This window comes from Garra rufa, unplaced genomic scaffold, assembly GCF_049309525.1.
Source record: "Garra rufa unplaced genomic scaffold, GarRuf1.0 hap1_unplaced_008, whole genome shotgun sequence".
In the NCBI taxonomy this organism is placed as follows: domain Eukaryota; kingdom Metazoa; phylum Chordata; class Actinopteri; order Cypriniformes; family Cyprinidae; genus Garra; species Garra rufa.
The window spans coordinates 458234-463077 of record NW_027394283.1 but is presented as its reverse complement, the minus strand read 5'-3'; positions in this window follow the sequence as shown (position 1 = coordinate 463077).

The following is a 4844-nucleotide window of genomic DNA, read 5'->3' as shown; positions in this document are numbered from 1 at the left end:
GTCTGATCTCGAGGCCTTAGAGATGTTAAATTGTGAAGATCTTGAGTTTTCGTTAAAGGGCGTGTCCATGGTGGCCTGACAAAGTTTGATGTTTCGCCATGGACATAAAAGTTGTTATAACTCAGCCATAAAATGTCCGATCTGCCTCAAACTTCACATGTTTGGTAAAAGTCCTGGCCTGAAGACATCTAAAGGCCAATATACAGATATTATTATAGTGCCACCTGTTGGCAGCAGGATATATCATATCTTTCACTAACTCAAACATACCAAGGTCAATCTGCACCAAACTTCATAAGATTGATGAAAGTGGTGGCCTGAACACATCTACATGCCAATAATCAGTTATATGCATAGCGCCACCAGCTGGCAGCAGGTAATTTGGCACATTTAAGTGATTTTGATCTATTTTTCCTACATTTACTGTATTAAAAGCATACTGCCCACCGTTTGCTGTGTTCCTAAAGCCAGCGGTCGGCGGTGAGCCCGTGTGCGAGGGCCCGTTCATCGCTGCTTGCAGCTTTAATTATTATTATTATTATTATTATTCTTCTCCAAAATGAATCGCATTTTTGAGGGCTTAGACATACCCGAAAACTCATGAAACTTCGCACACACATCAGACCTGGCGAAAATTTACGTCTGATATGGGCTTCAGAAGTGGGTGTGGCAAAATGGCTCGACAGCGCCACCTTTACACGTTCCGCGGTGTGCGCTTTCAGCTGTGATTCACGTACATGCACGGAAATCGGTACACACATGTAACACACCAATACCTACAAAAAAGCCTCTTGGAGCAAAATCCGTAACCCAACAGGAAGTCGGTTAATATTAATATTCTCAACAAAATTTTTGTCATTTTTGCCATTTTCAGGCGTCGTACTTGAACGAACTCCTCCTAGAGGTTTATTCGGAACAACACCAAATTTGCAGAGTCTAGTCTAAAGCCCTTTGTGACGTTAAATTGTGAAGATCTAGAGTTTTTATCGGAGGGCGTGTCCATGGCGGCCTCGCAAATTTCGATGTTTCGCCATGAAAAAGGAAGTTGCTATAACTCAGGCATACAATGTCCGATCCGTCCCAAACTTAACATGTGTGATAACACTCCTGACCTGATGACATCTACATGCCCATATTCAGTTTTACTCATAGCGCCACCTGCAGGCAACAGGAAGTGTCATGCTGTACTCTACAACCAACTCCTCCTAGAGATTTATACAGATCAACTCCAAAATCGGTCAGTCTAATATAAAGGCCTTAGCGATGTTAAATTGTAAAGATCTTGAGTTTTCGGTAAAGGGCGTGTCCGTGGCGGCCTGACAAATTTCGAGGTCTCGCCATGGATATAAAACTTGTTATAACTCAGCCATAAAATGTCCGATTTGCCTCAAACTTCACATATTCGATAAGAGTCCTGGCCTGAACACATCTCAAGGCCAACATTCTATTATAATCACAGCGCCACCTGTTGGCAACAGGAAATGACTTGTATCAAACTCCTCTTAGAGATTTAATGATATTAATATTATATTTGGTCATTCTGATCTAGAGGCCTTAAAGATGTTAAATTGCGAAGATCTTGAGTTTTCGTTAAAGGGCGTGTCTGTGGCGGCCTGACAAAGTTTGATGTTTCGCCATGGACATAGAAGTTGTTATAACTCAGCCATAAAATGTTCGATCTGCCTCAAACTTCACAGGTTTGGTAAGAGTCCTGGTCTGAAGACACCTAAAGGCCAATATTCAGATATTATCATAGCGCCACCTGTTGGCAGCAGGATATATCATATCTTTCACTAACTCAAACATACCAAGGTCAATCTGCACCAAACTTCATATGTTTGATGAAAGTGGTGGCCTGAACACATCTACATGCCAATAATCAGTTATATGCATAGCGCCACCAGCTGGCAGCAGGAAATTTGGCACATTTAAGTGACTTTGACATATTTCTCCTATTTTTAATGTATTAAAAGCATACTACCCACCATTTGCTGTTTTTCTAAAGCCACCGGTCGGCGGTGAGCCCGGGTGCGAGGGCCCGTTCATCGCTGCTTGCAGCTTTAATTATTATTATTCTTCTTCTTCTCCAAAGTGAATCGCATTTTAGAGGACCTAAACATTCCCGAAAACTCACAAAACTTTGCACACACATCAAACCTGGCGAAAATTTACGTCTGATTTGGGTTTCAGAAGTGGGTGTGGCAAAATGGCTCGACAGCGCCACCTTTAGACGTTCAGCGGTGTGCGCTTTCAGCTGTGATTCACGTACATGCACCAAAATCGGAACACACATGTAACTCACCAATACCTACAAAAAAGCCTCTTGGAACAAAATCCGGAACCCAACAGGAAGTCGGTTAATATTAATATTCTCAGCAAAATTTGTGTCATTTTTGCCTTTTTCAGGTGTCGTACTTGAACGAACTCCTCCTACAGATTTATTCGGATCAACGCCAAATTTGCAGAGTCTAGTCTAAAGCCCTTTGTGACGTTAAATTGTGAATATCTAGAGTTTTCATCGGAGGGCGTGTCCGTGGCGGCCTCGCAAATTTCGATGTTTCGCCATGAAAAAGGAAGTTGCTATAACTCAGGCATACAATGTCCTATCTGTCCCAAACTTCACATGTGTGATAACACTCCTGACCTGAAGACATCTAGATGCCCATATTCAGTTATAGTCATAGCGCCACCTGCAGGCAACAGGAATTGTCATGCTGTACTCTATAACCAACTCCTCCTAGAGATTTATTCAGATCAACACCAAAATCGGTCAGTTTAATATAAAGGCCGTAGCGATGTTAAATTGTAAAGATCTTGAGTTTTCGGTAAAGGGCGTGTCCGTGGCGGCCTGACAAATTTCGAGGTCTCGCCATGGATATAAAACTTGTTATAACTCAGCCATAAAATGTCCGATTTGCCTCAAACTTCACATATTCGATAAGAGTCGTGGCCTGAACACATCTGAAGGCCAATATTCTAATATAATCACAGCGCCACCTGTTGGCAACAGGAAATGTCTTGTATCAAACTCCTCCTAGAGATTTAATGATATCAACATTATATTTGGTCAGTCTGATCTAGAGGCCTTAGAGATGTTAAATTGCGAAGATCTTGAGTTTTCGTTAAAGGGCGTGTCTGTGGCGGCGTGACAAAATTTGATGTTTCGCCATGGACATAGAAGTTGTTATAACTCAGCCATAAAATGTCCAATCTGCCTCAAACTTCACAGGCTTGGTAAGAGTCCTGGCCTGAAGACACCTAAAGGCCAATATTCAGATATTATCATAGTGCCACCTGTTGGCAGCATGATATATCATACTTTCACTAAATAAAAACATACCAAGGTCAATCTGCACCAAACTTCATATGTTTGATGAAAGTGCTGGCCTGAACACATCTACATGCCAATAATCAGTTATAGGCATAGCGCCACCAGCTGGCAGCAGGAAATTTGGCACATTTAAGTGACTTTGAAATATTTATCCTATTTTTACTGTATTAAAAGAATACTACCCACCATTTGCTGTGTTCCTAAAGCCACTGGTCGGCGGTGAGCCCGTGTGCGAGGGCCCGTTCATCGCTGCTTGCAGCTTTAATTATTATTATTATTCTTCTTCTTCTCCAAAGTGAATCGCATTTTAGAGGACCTAAACATTCCCGAAAACTCACAAAACTTTGCACACACATCAAACCTGGCGAAAATTTATGTCTGATTTGGGTTTCAGAAGTGGGTGTGGCAAAATGCCTCGACAGCGCCACCTTTAGACGTTCAGCGGTGTGCGCTTTCAGCTGTGATTCACGTACATGCACCGAAATCGGTACACACATGTAACTCACCAATACCTACAAAAAAGCCTCTTGGAACAAAATCCGGAACCCAACAGGAAGTCGGTTAATATTAATATTCTCAGCAAAATTTGTGTCATTTTTGCCTTTTTCAGGTGTCGTACTTGAACGAACTCCTCCTACAGATTTATTCGGATCAACGCCAAATTTGCAGAGTCTAGTCTAAAGCCCTTTGTGACGTTAAATTGTGAAGATCTAGAGTTTTCATCGGAGGGCGTGTCCGTGGCGGCCTCGCAAATTTCGATGTTTCGCCATGAAAAAGGAAGTTGCTATAACTCAGGCATACAATGTCCTATCTGTCCCAAACTTCACATGTGTGATAACACTCCTGACCTGAAGACATCTAGATGCCCATATTCAGTTATAGTCATAGCGCCACCTGCAGGCAACAGGAAGTGTCATGCTGTACTCTACAACCAACTCCTCCTAGAGATTTATTCAGATCAACACCAAAATCGGTCAGTCTAATATAAAGGCCGTAGCGATGTTAAATTGTGAAGATCTTGAGTTTTCGGTAAAGGGCGTGTCCGTGGCGGCCTGAGAAATTTCGAGGTCTCGCCATGGATATAAAACTTGTTATAACTCAGCCATAAAATGTCCGATTTGCCTCAAACTTCACATATTCGATAAGAGTCCTGGCCTGAACACATCTGAAGGCCAATATTCTATTATAATCACAGCGCCACCTGTTGGCAACAGGAAATGACTTGTATCAAACTCCTCCTAGAAATTTATTGATATCAACATTATATTTGGTCAGTCTGATCTAGAGGCCTTAGAGATGTTAAATTGTGAAGATCTTGAGTTTTCGTTAAAGGGCGTGTCTGTGGCGGCGTGACAAAGTTTGATGTTTCGCCATGGACATAGAAGTTGTTATAACTCAGCCATAAAATGTCCGATCTGCCTCAAACTTCACAGGTTTGGTAAGAGTCCTGGCCTGAAGACACCTAAAGGCCAATATTCAGATATTATCATAGTGCCACCTGTTGGCAGCAGGA